Here is a 13,361-nt window from a genome sequence, read left to right as displayed (position 1 = left end):
CTTAGATACATTACAGACAGCTAAGTTCCTAAGAGATTTTTCAAGATCACCTTAGTGAGGTATGATACAAATTCCTGTGAACTTCCCAGTATCTCACACATCATCTCCAAACTTGTAAAACTTGGTTCATTTCCAGTAAGTGATAAGATACCTCAGTACAAACGAGTGCATCTGCAGCTTTCTGATCAGCTGCAGACAGTTGGCTTTTACTATTAAGTTCTGTTGTCCAAATGCAGTTAAGATAACACTTTATCTTACTCCTATGAATACAGACTCTTACTACTTTGACTTTAAAGGAAACTTGTCTCCATTGATGAAATTAGTAACTTGTCATTTTATTTAGGAGGACTGGTACAGTAAGTTCCTAATATTTGCACTGTATGGGCTCCATTGCCTGTCATGTATGCAAAATAAGGTAAATACAAATAGGGAGCTGTTTGCTCTAAAGGGAAGCTTTAAACCAGATACATGTTGGGTATCTAAAATGTTATCTTCTCCTCCTCTACTCCACTCTCATGAGGCCCCACCTGGAGTATTGTGTTCAGCTCTGGGGTCCCCAGTACGAGAAGGACATGGAGCTGTTGGAGCGAGTCCAGGGGAGGCCACAAAGCTGATCAGAGGGCTGGAGCACCTCTCCTGTGAGGACAGGCTGAGAGAGCTGGGGTTGTTCTGCCTGGAGAAGAGAAGGCTCCAGGGAGACCTCATAGCACCCTTCCAGTACCTAAAGGGGCCTACAGGAAAGTCCCTCTGGAGAGGGACTGTTTACAAGGGCATGGAGTGATAGGACCAGGGGTAATGGCTTTAAACTAAAAGAGGGTAGATTTAGATTAGGTATAAGGAAGAAATTCTTTACTGTGAGGGTGGTGAGGCACTGGAACAGGTTGCCCAGAGAGGTTGTGGATGCCCCCTCCCTGGAAATGCTTAAGGCCAGGTTGGATGGGGCTTTGGGCAACGTGGTCTAGTGGAGGGTGTCCCTGCTCATGGCAGGGGGGTTGGAACTAGATGATCTTTGAGGTCCCTTGCAACCCAAACCGTTCTGTGATTCTATGATCTCAAGAGAACTGTGAAAAATTTGGGAAAACATGAAGTGTGTTCTATAAGGCAAATATATCTATCTGCTACTGTCTTTCAATTCACTGTTTGTAGGGTTTCATTATTATCCATGTATTTCATTGTTATCCATTTATTAATGTTCTCAAGTTCTACAGTCAGTGCTGAGAAAGACTTATTAGATGAAATTGCAATGAAAAGCTGTTAATACCTTTCCTAAGTACATGAACCTTTACAGAATTGGTGGGCCTCAGAAAAAGATTCAATAGGTTCCCGAGAAGCACAGAGATGCAATGTCTGCTGTCAGCCTATTATGCAACAGCTCAAATCATGCACAAGGAATTCCAGGGCTCTCTAGATTAAAATATTAGTCACAGATAATCTCATTTGTTTTGTAGTCTTTAGTGCTCTATTCTTTAAGTACTGAGCACATCAAAACCAAAGGGCAGAAGGGCTCCATTTTTAAAGAAAACATTAATAAACAGACTCATGTAGGGTTGCAGGAAGATCAGAGGACCCTGTGGCAGTAAGTAATAGCCATTCCACTTTCAGGAACAATTAGCTCTGAAAGCTTTTCAGATGACCTATTTTCCAGAAAGACTGTAATGCACTTCTTAAAATCTGGCATTCTCTTTTACCTAATTGGCTTCTACTCACATTAACTGAAATTTATACCACCTCTTTCACAGTTACAGAACTGGACAACAACAAAAAAACCCCAAACAAGTGAAAAACTTATGAAAGAATGAATTTTATTTTAACCTGAGAAGACATCAGGAAATTTGACCTGATAAATACCGTTATATAATTTGGTTATATCTGAATTAAGGCAAATAGTTTGTTTTTAAACAAAGAATATCTTTCCAACAGGGACTGAGCCTTCATTTGAAAATAAGATGAATGTTTCTGTCAATCATGCAGACTTGCAGGTTAATCACAGTTCAGCCACTTAAAAGTATTCTACGTTTTTTTTTGAAGAAGAACCTACAATATATGTCCTTATTAGGAGAGTTCATAGACTATGGCATAAATGAATCTATGAACAGACTTAATTATTTAAATTTGAGAGAAAGAAAACTCCTCAGTCCTCTTGAATAAAAAAAAATGATACTTAGCAATAGAGACTAAAATAGATGTGATTTATAACTCTCGTAAACAGAAGATAAGACTGCAGTGAGAACTTCTTGCTGAGGAGTGCTTGGTAAAAAAGATGATCAGACATTGTTGTCCATCAGGTCAAATTAAAAACATATTGCCATATTTATGACCACAGATTTTTAATTTAGAATGATTAAAGATAAAGAAAAGAAAACAAACTGGCAACAATGGTCTGTCTTTGCTGTATTGTCACTGGAAAAAAAAAAAAAGGGAAGGAAATGCAGAGTTTGAAGACAATGGAGGACATGCAAGGAGAAGGCTCAGGATCTCAAAACAGTAAGCTTATGATGTACTGGTAGGAGTGCTCAACAGCCTGTAAAATGGTTCATGGGGCCAATAGCTCTGAACTCTCTTCACTGTACACAGGTTCTGGTACATAAGTTTTGGGCACAAAACTCTTTAGACTGGAAAACCCTCTTCAGAGTTCCCACAGGCATGGGACTCTGCATTGGGAAGGGTATGCAGCTACGCATGTGGAAAAAAAAAAAAAAACAACCCCAAAAAACAACAGCACTGTAGTCAATTCATGCTGCATGTTATGCTTCAGTGAAGCATGGAGCAAGACTTCAGAGCTCTGTCTTGAAGGATCACCATTTACCTCCAAACTGCAGGAGTGAGGGAATAGCAATGTACAGCCAAAGACAGAAGAAAGAGATGGGGTTTCACTGAGCTGTGAAAAGAAATGGCCAGTCCAAAGGCAGGGAACCTGTGCTTCATTGCAGTCTGTGTGATTTCACTACGTCTAAATTCCCTGGAACCACATTAGTGTATCTCGCCACAGTCTCATGCTTAGATGACACCAGTTCTTGGCTGCACTGTAAAACTCTGACACAGAAACAGTGGGTTTAGTATCCTTGCATTTCGTATGGTAATGCTGGGTAATTTAAAGGCAGCATATTTGTAAGAAAGAATAAATGGAAAATGAACTGGGACTAATAGTCCTTCCAGGAATAAGCATGTAGGACCCAGATGGGACACAGCCAGGATGTTCAGGAGGAGCCACCACAACCACTCAGCTGTTTCCCTGGCATTTGTAGTCCTAGTAGGTGCAGTCTAATCCCCAGGAGATCTGTCCCTCTGAAAGAAGAACTTGTCAACCAGAAGCAGCAGGCTTTCTACAGGAATCACTGAAATTGTGGTGTGCCTTACGCCAAAGGTCAGATGGGATGATCATATGACCCCCTTGACCTAGAAGTTTATGACTCAATGGCAGTTTGTCAGAGACAAATACAGTAGCCAACAGATTTAGAAAAAGGTAATTTTGACCAACGTGATTTCAGACAAATATCGGTGATAAACTGGCACTGAAAGGATTCCCCTTCACAAGCAGATACATCAAATGAAAAGAGACAAGTACTTGCAGGAAACAGAAAGATCCTTTCAAGACTTAAAACTTGGGAAAAGCATCAGTTACAGACAGATTTCCTGCAGCTTTTTAAAATATGTTTTGGTAACAGCTGTCTCCAGTCCTGTGGAAATATTCCAGAAGGGAATCCTGTCCCGTGACACACGGACTGCTTTGATCACATTGATTATAAAAGCAGATACAGAAGGTCACAATGACAGAAACTTTCTATTTCTTTTCTGAATGTGGAACCTAACCTATTAACCAAGACTTTAGCTACTTGTGTATCTAAAATTGTTCCTGCTTTCACTGAGAAGAGTCAAACAACTTTGATGAAATGTAAATTAGCAGCAGTCAATACTCATAACAGTTTTCCTTTAGTGCATCAAGATCAGCTAGCAGTGAGATCAGCCTTCCTTGGCTTTGCTGAGAAACCAGTAGGTGTAGGTGGAGACTCATAGGTTGGAAATGTTTTGGTGAAAGTGAAAATATTTGCCTTGATGTTTCTGAATTCCTTTGTATTTCCCCACTCCTGTCAGCAAACATCGACTGTTAAAATATTCAGTTTTGAGTTATAAGCATACACCTTTACCCTTTTACTAATTTTTTTCGTGTGTTTTGTATGGATCTTTTGCTCATGCCAAAACCATTGACAAGAAAATATATGCTTTTAAGGGAAATGCTCTGCTAGGACATTTTTGATTCTCAGAAACCTAACATTCTTCACCTTTGTGATCTACCACATACCTGAAACTTCATATACTTCCATGCAGAATGAAACAAACCATGGCAAATGGAGATATCCAAGAAACTGAAGTGGAAAGTATGTTATTTACTTTCAACTGACTTTACACAGACACGGCAGTTTGTGAATACTGTCCAAAGTAGTTTCTGAGTTATGACCATGCTACATATTAAGGGGAGAAAGAAATGCCTGCAAGATCCTTTTATCATTGCTATAGCATATGGAAAGCTAGAGCGAATATCCATCCTTGGCTCCCCTACCTACGTTGCAGGTTTATTACTTCTTGCATTCCTATTTTGTGTGTGAGTTGTGAGACTATGTACAGTATGGACTAATACAGGATGAGGGAGACAAAGATTATTCTGCTATTGCTATTTGTACTTCACAAGCTGTAAACAGCAAAAAGGGTCCATTTTTCAAAGCTGTCTGAAATCTGGAGGCAACAATACTTAGGTGTTTCAAGTTTACATGCTCGCTTGGTTGCTATGTAATTTTCCTTAGGAAGCTGATTCCTGCATTGGCAAAAAAATAAACACTTATTTCATTCCTAACCCTGATACTGAAGCCCAAGCAAGAAAAGGGGAGCTCTGCGTATTTGCTACAGTTCAGCTTCACAGACTGGGGCAAGTGAGGGCAGCATGTTCCTAACCCTCTTTCTTCCCATTTCCCTTGGACTTTGGGGGAAGTAGTCTGAGCTCTGAGGCTGAGGATTGTGGGTGGGCAGCAAACCAGGTGGAAGGTTTCCCACACCAAAACCCTTGAGAGAGATGGTTGTTCCTGGTTCTCTTCTGACCCAAGCAGGATGCCAAGAGCCAGGAGCCCCTGTGTTTCTCAGGGTAAGTCTACTGATCACATCACTCTTGGCATATTCTGCCTGCACAGATCCAGGCATCACACCTAAGCCTCTCTCAGAGATGAGCCGCTGACGAAAATTGAGCAGAAGCTAGAAACCACAAGAGGCAGCAGCTCCCAAGGCTGCCTGCTCCACAGACCCACAGGAGGTCAGAAGGCAGCTGATCTCCTGCTCATTTTCCATCGGCATTCAGCCATCTTCCCTGGGGCACAGTTGCTTGCTGGTCCTCAGAACGGGAAAGTGGTGGGGCAGCACACTGTCACTTTGGGGTTAGCCCTGGCTACAGTCAGCCTTCCCACATACTTGTCCCTTTGTGAATCTGCTGCTGTGCCCCTTTTGGAAAAGGGACTCAGATTCGTAAGTCATTTAGGAGCTTTAACATGTATCTCCCAAAGTAACTGGCCCAAGGTCACAGAGGAAATCTGTAGCAGAACTGGGAAATAAATCAAGATCTGAGTCCCAGTCCGGAACCTCAGGCACAAAACTACCATTTTTCATAGGAGGCTTAAATATGTGATGAGTTCTTTTATAATCATATAGTTTCCTTTCCAATGCCTTAAAGTTTTCTCGTTACAATCATTAAACTACTAGCTGTCCACTTTTAACAGCTCTGCAGGAATTCTTTCATGTCAGTAGTGTTTGATAATGGGCCACATATGAGGCTCCAAACTTACTTTTTCCATTATTAACCTTTCATTTACTGATGATATTTCCCTCAGTATGTTTTGTTCTTATACTGTCCTGCACCATATGTTTATAATCATCTGAAACTTCTGAGTAATCCCATTATTTTTCTATTCTCTCACACATCATAAATGTGGGCTGTGTTCCAGGATAATTTATGCAGGATTAAAACATGGAATTGGCTTCAATGTTTCATCGATGATGTCTTTAGAGTTTATCTCCCAAATTTGTATCCTTCTCAGCACTAAAAGTTTAGGAGATGGAGGTCACAAACACGCAGTCACACACACTCACACACATATTGAAAATACCAAAGTGAGTGAAAGAAGAGGAGGAAAAAACAGGATTCATCAAGGAAAAATACCTCATCCAGAGCTTACTGAAATCAGGAAGATGACTTCCTTTCACTTCTCTGTACCTCACACTAGCTTGCTATGTCTAACAGGGAAGCCTGAAATAATTATTGTACTGATGAAGTGCAGGACTGTAGAAAAGTTTTCAAAAGGGCAGGCATAACAGTGAGTGTATGACAGAAGAAACAGTGAGTATGTGACAGGAGAAATAGTAACTGAGAAAAATCTGGAAGCCTAAAGAGAACGAGATTCAGCCTATAAACCCAATGTGTGAGGCAACAGCTAACACCTCCCCAAGTTCACTGGTTTTAATTAGCCTGTTTTCCTTTGCCCTAAAGGAGAGAAAGAATCAAAAGTCTTCCCCCCAGAGAGTCCAGTGCCTGCTACTTCCCAGTGAAGGAGCTGATCTGGCTGCATCCTTCTTCAAACTCAGTGGCGGGCCAAAGGGGTCACAAAGGCTGTGTGGCCAAAGTTAGGAAAGACTTAGAGGTGACGAGAGCACTGCAAGTGCAGATGAGGCCATAGGGTGCAACCAGGGACTCCAAACCCAAGCACAAACAAGTGGGTGGCAGTAGAGGGAGGAGCAAGCTCTGAAGATAATGACAGAGGACAGGAATCACCAGGACCAGTGCTTGCTGGAGGCAGCTTTTAGCAGCTGGCTCAGGACTTGGCAGTCAATTTTAACAACCATTCTACCAAACCTACTGAACCATCTCTAGCTATATAGCTGTGGCTTCAGGCTCCGGGCCAAACATACATCATGAAGATAGATGGGTTCCTCTCAGCATGTGGCCTTTATTCCAGTAGATGAGGTAGTCTTTTGGTAGGACAGAAGACATAAATGCAGCATGGAAATCCTAGGTTCCTTCAGACAAGTGCAAGCTTCTGCTTAGAAAATCAGATGTTTGCTAGAAACTAGCTTTATTCTGACTTCTTTATGATTTTTCTAAGCTGTCACAAACAGTGTTGTGATTTTCGATGGCGGGTGTTAGCCTGAAACAAAATAATATTAGGAGATCTTAAATGAATGCAGCAATTAATTATTTTCTAAAATAATGAAAACTCATTTCTTGTCCCATGCTAAGAAATGCAGATGACCAGTTCACTGAACACTAGTAGCATTCATAGGCTTTTGGATACAGGAGAACTGACAAGTGCAGTTAAGAATAGGTGAAGGAGCATGTTTGGGGTGTGGAAGGAGAGCGGGATGCCTCTTTTGTGCAAAGTGATTTACATGCACATTAAACTGTGGCAATGGCTTGCTGGGGTAGGAGTCTAAAATTGAAATCAGGGAAAAAAGCAGGACTGGCAGGCAGTATAAGTGAAACAAGCGGAAAAGGCAAGAGTGGGGACGATGGTAAAACACTAAGTCCTACTTGGGAGGAGAGACAGAAGAATCTTTAGCCACAAGATCAAAGTCTTCTCCACAGCCCAGACTGCACCTTAACAGCAGGACCCTCTATGTCTCCTATATTTCAAGACAATTCCAGCAAGTGAGTTTGCAAACTAATTTCTAGATGGGCACGTCAGGAAAACACTTTAGTACTTTGAAGTAAGCCGAAAGGTGTGATGCAAACAGAAAAAGGAGGTGCATACAGCCTGGGATAACTGGAATCAGCTTCAGTCTTGGTCCTAAATATCAGTTGGGACTCATCCCAGATGAGGGAGGTATCTTATGAGAAAAAGGTTTTTATTTTGCTATTAAAGAATACATAGTACTGACATATGACAGTTGTAAATGTCACTTTGCTTTGTTTTGTAACTTCTGAGTGCAGGACATCAAAACCAAAAGCCTTTTAACCCAGTCTTTTTCTGTATATTTTTTGTATCTGATGGGAAATAGTCTGCCCATACATTTATTACGTTACTTACAGTCCTTTCCCATCCAGACCGAATACTCTTACAGCACACTCCTGAAGACACCTCTCCCTGAGTGGTGCCCTTCTGGGCAGTCGAACTGAGTGTTACCTGATGGGAAGGAGTAGTGCCGCAGGATTAGGATGAGAGGCAGTGACAGGGTGCTGGTAGAAAGTCCAGATAACAAAGGATTAATCAGGCAGTTCCAGAAGGATTTGTAATGGTCTGATGCCCAGTGCTAGGGCTGCAGCAGCTCATTCCTCTATTTTTAATGAAAATGAGATCTCAAGTCCACTATGGAGAGAGGAACAAAATCTGTACTAGGAAGTTAAATGGGCCAGGGACCGTTATTTGTCCCTGAGGCCATCTGGCATGGCATGACTCACGTTCATACTGTGGGGCTTTGTCACCCCTCCAAAACAGAGAGGGGGCGGTCCCTAGCCTGTGCTTCCCCCGATTGTGCCCAGCCACTATCTGGGAGGGTGTTTGTTGCCAAAAACAGTACCAGAGAGCCAGTTTAACTCTGTGGATGATTGGGTGACAGTAGTGGGTCTGTGTCCAGGCCTTGGTTAGTCTGCTGGTATAGTCACTACCAATTAGTCTTACCTTCTCCTTGATTGCTACACACTTTACCTTGATAAAATATTTATTAAATAACAACAACAATAACATCAGCCACAACAATAAACAACTATTACCTTAACAATTATCTGGATAATGTCAGGACAGCACTGGAACATGCACTTAAACAAAGCAGGTAAGATGACACTGCCTGGACTAAGTAAGCATTCTGATTTGGCAAGTTAGGATGGTTTTGAACCATTTACCACCCATTAGCTCATTTTGTGGAGTGATTTTCTTGAGTGCAAGTTAGATTCCTTTTGAAGAACATTAAACTGGACCCTTATCTCCTGGAGTGCACCACAAAATGTCCAAATCCTGCAAATAAGGATCTAAAAAAGATTATTTTTTTTATTAGCTTCAAACTATTATTATTAAATGCAAACTAAAACTACAGCAATGAATAAAAGCAATTTTTTTTTGAAAACTAAAAGTGCAAAGATGCAAACAGGAAAATGGTGAATACATACTATGAGTATTATAAATTTAAAAAAAAAAAAAAGGAAAATGGGGTAAATACTATGATTCGAACTTATCAGTGACAGCACAATGCAGACAGCTCCCACAGCTCTGAACATTACAGGCTACAGCTGTTTGTGGCTGTGGGTTTTTCTGCCTGATGACCCTTCAGGAATCTGAAGGGCTGGAAGCAATATTGTTGCAGCAATAAAGTCTTATTTGGGTTGGAGGGATCTGAGGTGGGCACTGCTGTGGTCAGTGCCTTGTTAGAAGGGGCTGTGTTTTGGGTCCTTGAGGACCTCGCTTTTCCAGTCTGATGATTCTTTGGAGGCCTGGGGATCCAGAGACGGACTAGTTGAGGCTTCAGGATGGTGCCAAGGAAGGGAGAGAGTGGGAGGGAAGCTTCAGTGTAGCATGTTTTCTGTAAGGGCTGCTTGTCTGTTCAGAATCACATTAATCTCCCTGTCCTTTCCCATCTACTCCTGGGTCATTGCAAGGTTTCTGTCAACTCCCCACACATGGAAAGAAAGTTCTCTGCCAGTTCCTGGGCTGCATTTTCACGTGTTTAGCTGCAGTTCTGAAAAGTTGTGATTTCTCCAACCATTTCCTCACCCTCAGATTTTGCAAGACATTTTGATAAGGGAAATGTCTCTGAAAGATGCTTTGTTAAATCCTGCTCATAGTTCAAAAAGTAACCAAGGGTTTGTTTTTCCCCCAGTTTCTATCACAAATAAACAAATCCCTCCTTAAAATGTCATCTTCATAATCTCTTTTCAGCCTCAGGAGACTGAAGGTAGTAAGTCCTTTCCAACCTATGTTCATATGCCTGGAAGTCCTGTTGCAATAAACGATCTTTGCATTCCAAAGGTCTTTGCAGCAAGCAGCCAACTGTTTTGAGTTGCTGGCTTGATGTTTTTCTTACTGGTTTTTGTCACAGCAGTGGGTTGGCAAGCAGAGACACCAGCTTTATCTTTATGTGCAGGAAGTTTTGAGGTAGGATGAGGGCAAGACAATTCAGCCAAATGGGGAAGCAGTCACTAGTTGTTCTGGGCAAATAAGTTAGTAACAGCACTGAGATCTCTGCAGCCATAACTCAGTTATAATATTGGAGGATTTATCACTGATCCATGGGCTCAGAGAGCAGGGAAAATAATTGCTTAGGAGGTCTAAGGGGAGCAAAGCAAGATATTTTCTATCATTAGTCACCTGCTGTTTTGAGTGACTGAGAAAGTTTAGCCATTTATTCTGGAAGAAGTGAAAGAGATATAGTACAATGTTAACTGAGCTTACATGTTCATTTTCTAGACTTGTCAGGCACAAGGTTTGTGGTGAAATACATGAAGTCTGGAAATTGCTGCTCAATCAATTTGCAGTTAATATGACTTGGATACACCATTGCCTGGTACCTGTGGTATAAGGAAAACACCTTCCATGATCTTGCACTATTAGGTACTACAGGACGGCCTTTGAAAGCACCTCCAAGGTACCTTAAAAGCACTGCAGTAAGTGACCAATGGAATGATTTTAAATGTTCTTCATAAACTCATTTATTCCTAGTTTGTGACACACGCAATGAAGGACACCATGGTAAAGTTACCTGTGTTGGATCTGGAGCTTTGGAGGGGAGCAGGGCAATGGAGGCAGAAGATCCTGCAGCAGGAGGAACATGAAGGGTCAGAGCACTGGGTGTGTAGCAACAGGAGGATAGTTGTTAAAGCCACTGGGTGCAGCAGGGTAGTTATAGCACATCCCCAACTGAGTGCACAAAAGAAGGGAGAGGTGGGGAAGGTTGTGAGCAGGGGGAAAGGGAAGGGATGGAAATAAGTAGGACTGAGACACGTAAGTGTGTAATATAACCGATGGCAAAGTTTCTGATACTGTAGTCAAGGAGTCATAAGATCTGCCTGAATACACACAGAGGCCATGACAGGAGTCACTGGTCCCAGCTGTACTCCTGTCATTCAGGAGTCTGTAACTATTTTGCTGGGAAGTCATGGCGTTAAATCTGGCTTTCTGGACTAATTCCAGCAAGAAACATCTGTGTTTCAACCTATCTGCAGCTAATATTTAACTGTGAATTTTACAGGTATTTGAATTTATAATCAAATGTTTGCAAGTCACAGACATTATGTAATACTTATTGCACAGTAGTAAGTAATGAAGATAGCAGGAACTGACTGGGACAATCTAGATAGGCTATTTGAAAGCTATAGTGATACAGACTGTGAAGTCAGACTTTGTCTTAATCTCATACTACCATAGAGATTCTGATGACCATCTCCGTGCTGTTGCCAAGATGCATTCTTGCCAAAATGCCCCTTGTTGCTTGCTGGAGAAGCCCACGCCCTGGGAATCCAGGATAAAAATCAAGCAAAGCCATTGTCCACTGGGATTGTGGACCATGCTAGAGTCAGACTCAGCACGGCACTGCACTGCTTGAGCTTCAGTTGCTAGAGGAAAATGACATAAAGACAGAAACTATATATGAAAGAAGTCAGCCTGACAGGTCCAATATTACTTAGTTTCATTGTAGAAAACCCTTCCTATAATAAAGTTTTGCTCAGAATAGCATGGAGGTGTTTTCTTTTCAGTAGTGTGAACTTTTATGAAGAATAACTGGATGCAACAGTCCCACCTGTTTTGCTTTACATAATTTGTGATGGATGTCATGTGTACTTTTCCTCCATCTTTTCCTTGTGTGAGGGGCTCTCCATGCAAGTGCAAGATACTGCTGTTCAAACAGAAAAAAAAGGCATTTTTTTCACTCTAGGCCGTAGCCTAACCCCATTACAGTGAGTGCTCCCAGTACGAACACGTATCCAGATCCTACAGTTTGAGGTCTTTTAAAGACAGAGATTATCCCCTCCTGCCTAGCAGATAGATGCTCTTTAGGAATAGAAATGAGAGGAAAATCTTCATCTTTCTATGCACTATGTAATATCTAGAACCAGATGCTCGTATCTGGGACTGCACCACTCTCTCTGCTTTGGCACTTCCCCATCTCTCTTCTGGAGTACCTTTTATGGTCAACTCACCCTCCATCACTGCCTTCTCCTATGCTTCCAGCCATGGAAACATGTCTTTGTGACTGCAAAACTAGTCTTTTGGAGCTAGCAAGCAGAGTAACAAGGATTTTTAGTAAGAGGAGAGAATCATAGTTGCTCATTCCCCATTTTTTTTCAGAGTATTTGGGCTTCTGAACTTCCTCTGGTTGCACATGATGAGCAAGAGACTCCTGTGGACAAACTGAGATCAGAGATTGCTGTCTCCCTGTGGACAAAAGTGTAGCGTCTGAGTGCTAGAAAAGGGGTTGTGGAAGCACTATTTCCTCCTAAATATTTTAGGAGGACCTTTGTTCCTCATTGTGGTTTCAAGGCATCGGAATGGTATGAACCTGTTCGTTCTCATGCACTGCCTAGTAGGACTATGGCTATGTCTGTACCAGAAGGGGAACTTGAACATCTGCTCATTTTTTAATTTTTAGAACAGTCTCTGGCAGATCTTTCCAAACCAGCCTCAGCCACTCTTCAAAGTTTAGCAAGGACTGAAGACGGCTCTTGGTAGGCAGTTTGGATGTACCTGCCATGCTTTGGAGGCTATGGTAATTCAGTACTACAGACATGACCAGACAGTGCCTCAGAGCCAGAGGATGTACTCTAGCATTGCTTAGTTCAGCCCTACAGAGGCATCTGACCTCTGACAGTGGATCTTAGCAGGCCTCAGTTAAAAGTGAATGATATCATGCACAGCACTGCAAAGCTGAACTGTTTCTCTTGGTCCAGTGACCAGGAATTATGTGGCCCACAAGGGTCATGAGGGAAAATATGCAGAAGAGTGAAAAACTGAAACTGGATTTTCCTGGCAATGCCCTGGCCAGTGGAGCCCCCTCAGAGTTACATGGTCCAAGCTCTCCTTTACTGTCTTCTGCTTTCCACCTCTGACCACAGTCTTACCTGGTTCTCTGGGTGACACAACTTACTTTGGTCCTGGATAAAAAAAGGATGAAGGCAATGGGATACCAGCACTTCTGTTATATTATCAAAGCATTATTTTATTGCTGAAAGAAGATGATCTATACCATGTTGTGATCCATGGCTAGAGTCTGTTAAAGGTCATTTTATACACAAAAACATTTTAAAATAATTTTAAAATTGGACGTATCTAAATGTTAATACAATTTTGGAGACTGATACTATCTTTTGTCCTAGCATAAATTACTTTGTGGTGCAATATGTG

Source organism: Balearica regulorum, chromosome 3 (assembly GCF_011004875.1).
Source record: "Balearica regulorum gibbericeps isolate bBalReg1 chromosome 3, bBalReg1.pri, whole genome shotgun sequence".
Classification (NCBI taxonomy): domain Eukaryota; kingdom Metazoa; phylum Chordata; class Aves; order Gruiformes; family Gruidae; genus Balearica; species Balearica regulorum.
Note: the sequence above shows the minus strand (reverse complement) of the source record.